We start from the raw sequence: 14,321 nt of genomic DNA on the forward strand, positions 1-14,321 counted from the left end.
TGTACTGATTTTGCTTATGACCAAAGGTTGCTTGCAAAACTGTTTACTAGAACATTAAGAGACAAAGCCCTACAATGGTATTTCTCGTTGCCTTCTTATTCTATTACTTCTTTCGAACAACTTGCAAATGCTTTCATTCAACAATTTCAAAACAATATAAGTCCTAAAGTTACTTTGATTGATTTAATGCATTGTAAACAAGGTGTTAAAGAAAAAGTGACTGATTTCATTGGTAGATATAAGCATTTGTGTGCTCAAATTTATTTTCCAGTGCCTGACAATGATATTCAAAGAATCTTTATTTCTAATTTACAAAAAGATATTCGAGACAAACTTCTGTTTTCTGAGTTTACTTCTTTCCAACAGTTGTGTGCAACTCTTCACAATTATCAACTGACTGTGAGTCAAATGGAACAATCACATCCTATGGCTCCGAGTGATAAGGGTGATAGCAGTCAACAACCATTTGGGAAGTTTAAACCGAACAGAGATTCCATCAAATTCAATGAAAACATCATCAACAACAATGTGAATGTAGCATCAGGTGTGCCTCCTATTTCTAAATTTTTCAAGAGAGAAAGAAAGTATACTCCTTTGAATGAATCATTGCATAGTATTATGAATAAGTTATTGGAACAAAATGTGCTTACTCTTCCTCCTATAAGACAAATTGATCCTGCAAAGATTACTTCACCTTATTTTGATAACAAAGCCTTTTGTCAATTTCATCGTCAGCCTGGTCATGATACTGAAAAAAGTTTTTCTTTAAAGGGTAAAATTCAAGATTTGACTGATAATAATACTATTTCTGTTTCTGGAGTGAATGATAAAGGCAACACATCTGTAGCTCCTCCTAACCAAAATCTTCAGATTTTCACTGATCCATTGCCTTCTCATACCTCTAATGCAATTGAGGCTAATGATTCCTCTCTTTCATCTGATGGTCTTGTGTCTATGACCCCGAATGTGATTAACTTTGTAGAGCAGCAAGAAATCCCTAAAGAACCTTCCATCACATTTGATTCTAGTGAAACCATTAGGGCACCTGATGGTCCTTTATACATAGTTGCAAAAGTCAAGAATACACCTTGCTGTGGAGTGCTTATTGATCCTTCGTGCATGATTAATGTTATTACTGAAGAATTTATTTTTACTTTGCAATTGAATCAAGTGATCTATGACAAAACAGATGTGATTGTGAAATTATTTGATGCATTTTCTTCTCCCGCAATTGGTTCTATTACATTGCCTATTGGGGTCCATAACAAATCCCTTGATGTGAACTTTGCTATTATTCCATCTTCCAAACAATTTCGTGTGAAGCTTGGCTATCCTTGGCTATCTTCCATGAAAGCTATTGCTTCTCCTATTCATAAGTGTTTGAAATTTCCCCATAATGGTGAAGTTGTTACTGTCAATCATAGTCTGTTTAAACCAGCCGAAAGAACTTCTAGTGTTCCTATAGATTACTTTTGGCCTAAACAATTCCAATCTCTTCCTCTGCGAAGTGATCATCTTTTCAAATCTTATCAAAAGTGGAAAACAGATATGATCTTATCTCTAAGTGAACCTAGAACACCTAAACTTGACATTCCTATCATTCTTGAGAAGGAAGTTCTTCCTTTGAAAGATAAAACTAATGTCTTTCCTCAAGAAGATTCCCAACCCATCCCTATGGATGTGACTATGTCTATGCCTAATAAACTTCCTAAGAGTAGACCTATACCTCCTCGTCATGATGGACTTGGTCTTCTCCCTAAACCAAATATTCTTCCCTTATATGGAGCAGTTCCTCCTCCTTCTTTTTATAGAGAGAAGAGACCTTCTTCTTCTCCTATTATCCAGCCTAAGAGACCACAACCTAAACACCCAAGTGCTAAGGATGAGAACATTCCTCCTCCTCAATCTTCTCCACTTCCTACTAAGACTAGACGAAATCGTTCTGCACGTGAACGCTGACGAAAGCGTCGTCTTAGAGCTCAGGCAGCTGCTTCTCAAACTTTGCAATCTCCAAAAACACCTTCAACAAGCATTATTCCATTTTCTCCTCAGCCGGACATTGAGCTTAAATCTCCTAAACATAAGATGCATGATGGTCTTGATCCTGTGCGAGTTAAAGATCCTATTTTTATAAATCTTGATGACGATATAGATGAAAATGTTACTCCTCTTGCTTCTGATAGTGAATATGAACTTGTTGATGTTGATAACCATTTATCTAATGAATTTTCTAAAGCACTTATCCTAGCTCCTAGACAAGAACAATGTGGCTCAGAACATGAACATAGCCCTTGTTTGGATCTTGTGATAGCTCCATCTGCTGTGTTGGATGTTCCTCCTCTAGCGTGTTCCCTGCCTTCCCGAAACATTGATCAGCAAGATCGGGGGGTAGATGACGTGCTAGACTAGTTACATTAGCATAGCAGATTCTCTCCCCCTCTCTTTTGTTACTTCTTCTATATGTTATTCTCATTCTTCTATTTGTTGTCCTTGGTGTTGTCTACTTGAGGATGATGCAAAGCATTGAGATCTCTCGATCTCTTTCATGTTGACTCAAAAGACACATGTGTTCCCTTCTTCTAGGTGACCTTCCTTGATTGGGGAATGAAGAACAATTATGCATACATACATATGATATATATACATGAATTATCATACAGCATACTGACCCCGAGGAAAGTGAAGTCACCTCGTGCTTTATGTTTTGTGTCTATTATCCTTGGGTTTATCTCACACTTGGGGGCTAAATCCTTGCGATAACATGCTCCTTTCTCATTTCTTATGTGTATCACTACGTTGAAACAATCACCCCCGGTGAGGCGAGTGCGATCGCTTTAACGTAGGGGGGCATACATCCCGTTCATATCTTTTCAAGATACTTGAAAATTTCTTGGTAAATTTAACCTTGCCTTGAAAATTTTTGATATCTTTCTTGCATGACTCATAGTGAGGGAATCTTACTACTGACAGTCATGGTTCTCCCTCGTGATCTTCCCTTTTACTTTGTCAATCGAAGTCGTAAGATCCTTAGTCCACTGGGGGCTTGGTGTATCTTGCCTCCTTGACGTGGTGAAAGTTTTTCAATGTTGTTTCCTTGTACTTTACCGGAAGTATGAGCATACATACTCCCGCTAAAGTGGGGGCTAAATGTAGCGTCCTAAAATTGCGACACTTGCAATTTCGACTGCATTTCGGTCTTCACGATGGCGACGCAACACGCAACCTGAATGGAGACCCCAAAACTTGCTCGCGACACTGAAAACTGCATTTTTCAAGCACCCTGGCCTGAACCTCCTTGCACCCTGCTGTCCCGGGAGGTGGGACCAGAGCGCCCAATGCCCTGGTCCTTCAGGACCAGGGCGCCCAGCGCCCTGGTCCCTGGGTCCTATTTTGGGCCCGGTCTCCTAAGGGGCTTGGGTCTTTTTGTTTGCAATTTGGAAATTACATTTCCTGGTCAGCCTAAGGTCGGGAAAATCAGTCTATCAGCCCTAAATGACAAGTATATAAACTACATTTTTCTCTCTCATTTGGAGAGAAGAGATACATGAGGGAAAAAGCGTGGAAACTATACTCAAACATTCAAGCATTCAAGCATTCAAGCATTCCTTCAAGCAATTGATCATTTCAAGTCTCCATTCAAGGCTAAGTGTTGCATTCAAGTCAAGGATTCAACCATTGAAGAGGAGATCACATACTACATGCTACAACATACAACATACAACATCTATACCTTCGCACATAAGGATACAAACATCCTTAGAACAAGGTATTAGTACTTGTTTTACAGTCATTTACATTTACAGCTCTTGCTCATTTCTTGGTTAATTCCAAAACCAGGGTTTGACCTAAAGGCAAACCCCTAATCCCTAACCCCCCAATCGTCTTCGCTTTTCTATGTGTAGGTTGTAGGTACGCGGCTGAAATTGAAGAGCTGGAATCCTTGTGCAGAGACGAACAGATCCCCCTTCGTTTCGCGGATTTTTCGGAGGACCGTGGCGCCGGGCGCCATCGTCCCGACAACTTTTGCTCAAATTTGCAGGACAGCGCCGTATCGACATTCTACTGCTAATTCCAGGTCCGCAGCTTCATCCTATAACCTGAACTCAGTTTATAAGCGAATCTTTATGACTTTCTATGTATTCTTAGCTTAATTTCCTTAACAACATTCTTTACAAAAGAGGGTAGCCTTGCTTTCCTAACCCTTGAAATTCATTTAGCATCCAATCTTACATTGTGTGGGATTGGATCTTATGAGTTTCAACCCCTCTTTTGAATGTAAAGTCTCTCCCCTAAGTGAAAACCATCGAATCCTAGCAAACCTCTCTTCTCTCTCCTCGGAGCTGGAAGAGGGGAGAACAAGTAGGGTTCGATCACGATTTTCCGCTTTACAGAACCATTAAAGGCTTGAAGACTTTAAGGAAAACCATTAAAGTCTTAAGAAGACTATAGAAGGAAGCCATCAAGTTTGAAGACTTTAAAGCCATCAAGTTTGAATACTTTAAGGGAAACCATTAAAGGTTTCAAGTGGGTGAGGATAAATAGGATTTTAAATAAATAATTTATTTAAAATAGTTGTGCAACTTGCTTTTGTAGGAAAATACTAGTGGGTGGAGGATAAAGGTGATTTAAATAAATGATTTATTTATTTAAATGTGAGAGGTGGGATTTTGGGGGATTTAAATAAATATTAATTTATTTAAATGTGAGAGAAGATTTAATTAAACAAATATGATTTATTTATTTAATTAATGGTATGAATTTGGTTAAGTGAATTAAATCAAATAAATTGAATAATTTATTTAATTAATAGGAGAAGAGGGTTAAGATGAATTAATTAAATATTAATTTAATTAATTATTAATTGATGGTTAAATAATCAAATAAATACTAAGTATTCATTTAATTAAGTGGACAGATTTATGTGACTACACATATTATACAAATAAAACAAACAAATCATGTCATAAAAAATATGAAAAATTATTGAATTTGACAATCAAAAGTATTAAACAAACAAAAAAACATTGAACAATCAAATTAGTTATACATTTTAATCATTTGAAGTATATAAAACAAAAGACACTCTTACACTAGCTGAGAATGTCGCAAGGAAAGCATAAAATTTTTTAGTGGAACCTTCACCAAACTTTTTTTGTTCCTTTTTGTCCATTGTCAATCCATTATACCTCAACATAATGCGTATGGGTTACTTTTCCTTAACCTGTTTGCATTTTTGGACCCTAAAATGTTCATGTGGCCTTATGGGTTTGCAATATCTATAATGTTAAAAATTTGTATGATTTTTTTTCATAAAAACTAGGTATGGGGTTTTGACACTATTGACCCAAACATAATGCGAACATGTAAAAGAAACTTATCCCATTTGAACTCTTGGTCCTAAATTTTAGTGCTAGCATTTTGTCCTCCACCTAAGTATTATGAAATAGAGAGGGGAGGAGAGGTGGGGGAAGGGAGTGTTGCAAGTTGTGTACCCTTGGCCTTCTTGTGTTGTGCAACACAACGCTTGGGTTTGTGACATGGCTTAACCACCTCCAGTGGATTCTATAAGTCTAGTGGTTGTATCATGCATTAACAGGTCGATCTTTTGGTGCAATGCCAATTATACTTGTACAAATGGTATCAAAGCCTTGGTCACAAGTTCAAACCCCCTCGCTTGCACTAGGGGTGCTTGTTACAAGGTGTGTACCTTGGTCTCCTTGTGATGTGCAGTGTGTTAATATTACATTATGTATTGTCATTGATGTCAACCTTTAGGTTCGGATAAAGTTTGGATGTGGTATGATGAGCAGGAGTGTTCAATTTTGGCATATTATGTGCATGAAGGTTTCCCAATTTCATCACATGTGATTGGTATCTCGGAAGATGTTTTTTATGTACTATCTTCAGGCCTAGTGTGATTCAGAACTTGAGGCCTTAGACTAGATATTGTGATTGCATAGTGTGTGGATGCACGTTTTAGGTTTGGCCTTGGAGATGTATGTAGTGTGTTGATATGTTCAAGGAAGAATAGTGTGATATGGTTCACTTTTCATTCCTTTCCACCACCAGAATGTTTAGTGGAGACTTATTTTAGATCCCTGTCTCAACCGACATTGAAAATTATGGTTTCCGGAGATAGTATAGATAGTAGTTTGATTCAATGATTTCATATATGGCTTTTTGTATTGAAGACATGCGAGATTGAAGGAATCCAGTGACTGCATGAGATATTTACCAGAAGGAGTTCCGATAGTACAGACCTTTTTTTTGTGGTGGATTCTCTTTGTCCTTCTTTCTTCTTTGGAAATGAGCCTTTCAGGGTAGTGAGCCCACCGACAGTGAGCCACCAATTGTTAAAAATCACCTTAACCGATGTTTATATATTGAGAATTATCATTCTCCATGGTTTTTCCCTTCTTAAGTTTTCCACGTAAATTCTAGTGTCTCTTGTGTCTAATCTGAATTTTGCATGCATTTCCTAATTCTGTTAATTCTACTCAATATTGTGGATCTATGCATTAAAGTTAAAATTGATAAAAAATTTATCAATAGATTTCCCCCCTCCCTCTCAGTTGCCTAGATATTCATATCCAACAATTGGTATCAAAGGTGTGGTTCCTTGATATAGAGCTTAACTATTTGAGGTACATCCCGATCCAATGGCACACAAGTTATCCATTCCTATCTTTGAAGGATCTGATTACAGTTTATAGAAAGTGAAGATGAGAGGTTACTTAGTTTCTCTAGGTTACAATACTTGGAAGGCTATGGAGACTAAGTATGTTCCTTAGGCGAATGGACTTAATACTCCAGATGAGATACAAGCTTATGAAGAAATGAAAAATCAAGGTATGTTATTTTTAGGGCATTGTCAAAAACTAAATCAACTAAGGTTATCTCTTTGAATACTACTTACGAAGTCTAACAGAAGTTAAAAGACATGTATAAAGGAAATGAGAGAGTCAAGCTGGCAAAGAGATTGACTGCTAAGAGAAGATATGAAAACCTGAGGATGGAAGAAGGAGAGGATATTGTGAGCTATTTTGAGAAGGTTGATACTGCAGTAAATGAGATCAGAGAGCTTGGAGGCACTTTAAGTGATGAAGATATGATTGACAAGATCCTGGTGAAATTACCGATGAGTTACAATGACAAGATCTCTGCAATTGAATAAATTTATGATCCAAAGAAGTTCACTAGAGAGCAATTGTTTGGTACCCTAACTGCATTTAAAGTAAGGAAATTCAAAAAGGATAAAGAAAAGTTAGAGACCGCATTCAAGGCATCTGAACACAATCTAGATGATGAGGAATCCCGGATGAGGTAGAAGCAAACTTTGTAAGGAAATTTAATAAAGGCACTGGCAAATACAAATGTATGTTACCCTTTAAATATTTTAGATGTGGTAAGCTTGGTCATATTGCAACAATGACTAGAAAAGGGAAATAGAAAAAAGTTTAAGGAAAATAAGGGAAAGTTCAATAAGAAGGTATATTATGTTAAGGATGATGTTGGCATTTCAGATGATGAATCAGGCTATGAGGATGGCGACTGTTTGTTTTTGGTAGAAAAGGATGTTCCTAAGTATGATATCTCTAAGATTGTTGCTAATGCATTTCATGCTAGAAGAGATAAGAATGAATGGTTGATTGATAGTGGATGCTCAAATCATATGACTAGTGATAAAAGAAAATTCATAAAACTTGAAAAGTATGATGGAGGTTCAGTTAGATTTGGAGATGATTAGACAGTACAAATTGTTGGTATTGGTTCAATTACCTTTGATGGAAAGCATAGCATTGATAATGTGTTATGTGAAGGGTTTGTATCATAATCTCTTGTGTTGGACAAATGTGCAAAAATAGATACAATGTTGTCTTTCAGCACAATGGATGTGAGATCTGAAAGGATTCTAGAATGGTTATTGTAGCTGGAAGGAGGACAAATGGAAATATGTACCAGTTAGAAGGATCAACAAAGCATTGCTTGATATCGCAACTAGATGACAATTGGCTATGGCACTGGAGGATGTTTCATATCAACTTTGATAATTTGATACAGATCAGTTCAAAGAGTATAGTAAGAGATTTCTCCAGATTGTCTAAATTGGAGAACAACATCTACAAGGAATGTCAAATAGAAAAGAAGACCAGAAGCACATTAAAAGGAAAGGAGTACTCATCCAATGGAGTACTAGATTTGGTTCACACATATCTTTATAGTATGACCCAGACAAGAAGCCTGCAAGGTGAGAGGTATTCCATGTTACTGATTGATGATTATTCTAGAATGACTTGGGTTGCATTTCTCAGAGAAAAATCTAAAGCATTAGAAAAGTTTAAGATATTCAAGGAAAAAGTTGAGAATGAATTTGGTAGGAAAATCAAATGTTTAAGGTCTGACAGAGGAGGAGAATTCATCTCGGATGAGTTCAATGACTTTTGTGAAAAGCATGGCATCAAAAGATAGCTATCAGCTCCCCAGACACCTTAGCAGAATGGTGTAGTAGAAAGAAAGAATTGAACTATACAAGAAGTGGCTAGAACCACGATAAAAGGTGCAGAGTTACCTGGATTCTATTGAAAAGAAGAAATTCATACAACAACGTACACACTCAACATAAGTCTATATCAGAGGAAGTACGGTAAGATATCTTATGAACTATGGTATGGTAGAACTTTGGCAGTGAACTATTTCAAAGTTTTTAGAAGCAAGTACTATATTAGGAGAGATGAAGATAATCTTGGAAAGTTTGACAGCGGAGTAGATGAAGGAATATTCTTGGGTTACTCAACAAAGAGAAATACATATTAATGTTTTAACAAAAGGTTGAATAAGATTGTTGAAAGTGCAAGTGTAAAAGTTGATAAGAATACTTAAAAAGAGTTAGAAATAGTAGTAGGAGATGAGTTTGGAGAAAAGGAAAGGAAGGAAGAAACTAGGAGTGAATAAAAGAATGCTCAGGATGCTTTGGCATCTGCAACCAAGACTCCAAGGTATGTTAAGAAGAATCACTCAGAAGATCAAAGCATTAGAGACAAGAGAAAAGGAGTTATCACAAGAAGCAAAGCAACACAAGAACAAGTCTTGTTGTGTCTACTATCTGAAGCTCAACCAAAGACAGGAGATGAAGCCTACAAAGATCAAAACTGGATGAAGGCAATGAAAGAGGAACTAGATTATATTGAGAAAAACAAGACACATGAGGATTAGTCAGTAGACCGGAAGATAAGAATGTAATCGGTACTAAATGGGTATTCCAGAATAAGCTGGATGAAGATGGAAAGGTTGTGAGGAATAAGGAAAGTTTAGTTTGCAAAGGATACACTTAGATTAAAGGTATTGACTTTGATGAAACATATGCCTCAGTTGCAAGAATGGAGGCGATCCAGATGTTCCTGGCATTTGCAGCATTCAAATATTTCAAGGTTTATTAGATGGATGTGAAATCAACATTTCTAAATGGAAAATTAAAAGAAGTTTACATTGAACAACCAGAATGATTCAAGTTGAAGGACGATCTGAACATTGTTTAGAAATTAAAAAATTCTTTATATGGACTGAAACAAGCTTCTAGAGCTTGGTATGGGAGATTAGACAAGTATCTAATTAATAAAGGATTTCAGAAGGGTTCAACAGATAGTAACTTGTACTTCAATCCAAAATCAAGTAAAATTCTGATTGTGGTAGTATATGTTGATGATATAATCTTCAGAGGAAATGAAGGTATGTGCAAAAAATTTGTTGTTGAGATGCAGAAATAATTTGAGATGTCCATGATTGGTGAGTTGAATGTTTTCCTTGTATTGCAAGTTAATTAGAATGATAAACAAATTTTCATTTCTTAGTCTAAGTATGTAAAAGAACTGTTGAAGAAGTTGGGGTTGGACAATTCCAAACTGGTATGTATACCTATGACTACCAAATGTAAGTCAATGAAGGATGATAAATCACCTAAGGTAGATACAAGTCAATACAAGTCAATGATTGGAGGATTGTTATATTTGACTACTACTAGACTGGATATCATGTATACAATATGCTTGGCAGCAAGGTTTCAACAAGAACTAAAAGAATCACATTGTTGTGGCAGTAAAAAGGATTTTTAGATATCATAAAGGTACATAAGAGTTTGGTCTATGGTATCCCAAAAATTCAGATTTTAACCTCACAGATGCAGATTGGGCTGGAAGTGTTGATGATAGAAAAAGAACACGTGGAGGAGCATTCTTTCTTGGCTCCCGGTTAGTCGCTTGGTCAAGGAAAAAGAAATATTTTGTGCCCTTATCTACAATAGAAGAAGAGTACATTGCAACATCTTCTTGTTGCACTCAGATTTTATGGATGAAGAAGGCTTTGAAGGACATTGGTGTGAAGTTTGATGACCCCATTCCAATCATATGTGATAATACTAGTGCAATAAACATTTCAAAGAATTTGATAAAACATTCCAAAATAAAGCATATATCTATCAAGTATCACTTAAGTGAGAAAGTTCTAGATAATGAGGTCAGACTTGAGTATGTGCCCACAAAGGAGCATATTGTAGATATTTTCACAAAGGTGTTATGCAAAAATACTTTTGAGTATCTTTGGCAGAAGTTAGGGGTATTACCCCCTACCAGTTTCAACTAATGTGCATTTTAGGTGTGCATTGGTCCAACGAGGAGCATGAGTATTCTTTTCTGGATTGATGTTGATGTGCTTCCTCTCAAGGGGAGCAAGAGTGAGTTTCTCAAGGGGAGTTTTGACCACCTCTACCATTGTTGTCAAAGGGGGAGAGAGAGATGAGAGAGAGAGCTTGTGCACTCAAAGATGATCTTTCACTGATTATTGTTGATGGATGTTTCCATCAATAACAAAGGGGGATATTGTTAGCATTGCATTATGTGTTATCATTGATGTCAACCTTTAGGTTCAGATTAAGTTTGAATGTGGTATGATGAGCATGAGTGTTCAATTTAAGCATATTGTGCACATGAAGGTTTCTCGATTTCATCGGATGTGATTGGTATCTCGGGAGATGTTTTTTTGTATTACCTTTGAGGCCAACGTGATCCAGTTCTCAAGGCCTTAGACTGGATATTGTGATTGCATAGTGTGCAGATGCATTTTAGGTCTGGCCTTGGAACTGTATGTAGTGTGTTGATATGTTCAAGGAAGAAGGGTGTGATATGGTTCAATTTTCATTCCTTGCCACAACCAGAATGTTTAGTGGAGACCTATTTTAGATCCCTGTCTTAACCGATATTGAAAATTATGATTTTTGGAGATAGTATATATAGGAGTTTGATTTGATGATTTCATATATGGTTTTTTGTGTTGAAGACATGCAAGATTGAAGGATTCTAGTGACTGCATGAGATATTTACTAGAAGGATTTTCGATAGTACAAACTGTGTTTTTTATGGTGGATTCTCTTTGTCTTTCTTTCTTCTTCGGCAGTGAGCCTTTCAAGGCAGTGAACCCACCAGAAGTGAGCCACCCATAGTAAAAATCACCTTTAACCAATGTTTATATATTGAGAATTAACATTCTCCATGGTTTTTCCATTCTTGGATTTTCCATGTAAATTCTAGTATCTCGTGTCTAATATGAATTTTGCATGTGTTTGCTAATTTTGTTAATTTTGCTCAATATTCTAGATATGTGCATTAAAGTTAAAATTGATAAATTTTTTATCAACTAATTAACCCCCCCTCTTAGTTTTCTACATATTCATATTCAACATAGTGCAACACTTGGGTTTGTGGCATGGCTTAATTTCCTCATGTGGATTCTATAAGTCTAGTGGTTGTATCGAGCATTAATAGATCAATATTTTGGTGCAACGACAACCATACTTCTAACAGGGAGGGGAAGAGATGTAGAGAGTGGGGGAAGGGAGGGGAGAGAGGTTGAGAGAGAGAGGGAAATTAGGGGGAGGGGAGAGTGAGGGAGAGGGAGGTATCAACAAAGGGAGGGGGGGAGAGAGGTTAGAGAGAGTGTGTAATTATGGGGAAAGAGATCATGAGAGAGTTGGGGGTAATTAGGGGGTAGGAGAAAATGTGGGGAGGGGGTAGATAAAATTACATCAACAAAGGGAGGGGGAGAGAGAAGGGGGGAAGGGAGAGGAGGGAGAGAAGGGGGGGAGAGGTTGAGAGAGAGGGAAAGAGAAAGAGAGGGGGAGAGAGGTTGGAGAGAGATATAAATTGAGAAGGGGAAGGAAAAGGGCTAGTTTAACTTCACATATGGTGTACAGGTTACTATCCCTTGACCCATTCACGTTGTTGGCCCTAAAATTCTTGGGTGCCCAAATGGATTTACAAAGTCTATTGTGTTTAAAATATGTATGGGTTTTTAATGTAAAAAATCACATATGAGGTTTTGGCACTATAGACACAAACTACATGCGAGCACCTCTTAAGGGACTAAAAAGGTGAATGGGTTAATGAAACTTAACCCATTTGAATTTTTGGTCCTAAGTTTTAGAGCTACCACTTTCGCCTCCACCTAAGTGTTATGAAACAAAGAGGGTTAAATGACTAGCATCTACTATGTCCATAGAGTTGTTGTAGTATATCATGCACTCAACCCAATTGAGATATTCAATAGGGCAACTTTTTGTTGTAAATGGGGGATCACTTAATTATTGACTAGGGATATATCTTCAAATATGATACTTTCACTGTATGTGTAGAAAATGATTTCTCAAGCTTCCTATCATTGCTTAAAGAAGAATTAACTAATGGAACTTCAAATAATATTGAATGTAAACCTATTTGATAAAACAGTTGATGCATGAGACTTTAAGAGTAATTCAATAGTGGTTGGAGGTAGCTATTGATTACTAATGACAAGTAACAAGTCAATAACTAATAGCACACAACAATTTGGTTGCAACTAGGACTCTAATTATGATAGTATTAACAAAACATAAAAGGAATATGTTACAATGATTAAAAACTAATAGTAAACTAATTACCACATTCGTGAATAACTTAATTAATAGAAAAGGAGAATTACATTACCTCAAGCGGTCTTTGATTGAGGACTATAATCTTTGGGAAGTAGTAATATGCTTAATTTAGAAGATAACAATCACCATATATTCTCATTCATAATACAGTTCTAAAACAACATGATTGTAACTACAAAAAAATCTAGTAACAACCATTATCTATGTTGTTCATGATTCTAACATTCATTATATTGTAAAACTAAAAACTACAAAAAAATCTAGTAACAACCATTATCTATGTTGTTCATGATTCTAACATTCATTATATTGTAAAACTAAAAACAAAGTAACGTTAACTAGAGAAGATTATTAATTTACACAATACTTCGTCTTTTTAAAGAAATTTAGAGGAAGTGGATCATTACTTCTTCCAACTAATCCTAAACAGTTATTGCATCTCCCTAACACTAAGGTGAATTATTAATTAAGGAAAAAATGAAACAACTAGACTATAGAGTTTATTTATAGAACGAACTCCTTTATTCCTCAGTAGCATAGAACTAGGAACATGGATTACAACATTGAATTTGATTTAATGATGCATAACCTCCTTGTGCTTCATAATATCGAGGATCCTCCATGTTTGCTTGAAGATACATAGTCAACAAGGACTATAATATGACTACAACTCTCCTACCATTTCTTGACTGCTTCCGCATGCACTGACATAGTATATCTCCTTTGGCTATTAGTGGCTTTGGGCTCCATTAAAGTTGCATTTTAGCTCTTTACAACGAGTAATAACCCAAAGAATATCATCCATAGCATTAAACAACATATCAATCATTAAATCACATAAAACATTCCATATCAAACATGTATGTAACTCTGGGGATGATTAAAACATATAGTAAGTCTGATAATGATCTAATAAAGTAGCAGAATACAAGTAAAACTAGAGACATTTCTAGGACTCACCACACCCCCCAACTTTACCCTTTTCTTAACCTCAAGCAAACTAGTTCCTAATATTATATCCTAAGATGTTTAATATATAATCTATGATCTAGTTTATTCCTAAAATATGATTTGAGTATAAGCCTTTGTCATTAGTGGTCCTCTCCTAATGTTCCCTTTCTCTCTCTACATTAATCATGTGATTTCTTGTCCAGTGTGGTACCAAGTAGAGAAGGAGTGGAGGATAAAATTTGAGTGGCATCCATATTATCTCTAAATCTTCTACAACTTTCATATACCTTTTGGCTCTCATTTCTAGGGAAATGAAGTTATATAGGGAATTAGATTTCCTTTAACTAAGTTCCTAGGTCAATTTCATCCATTTGTGTTGATAATGTTCCAAAAGTATTTTATTTTGCAGTTC

This window comes from Cryptomeria japonica, chromosome 10 (assembly GCF_030272615.1).
Source record: "Cryptomeria japonica chromosome 10, Sugi_1.0, whole genome shotgun sequence".
NCBI classification, from domain to species: domain Eukaryota; kingdom Viridiplantae; phylum Streptophyta; class Pinopsida; order Cupressales; family Cupressaceae; genus Cryptomeria; species Cryptomeria japonica.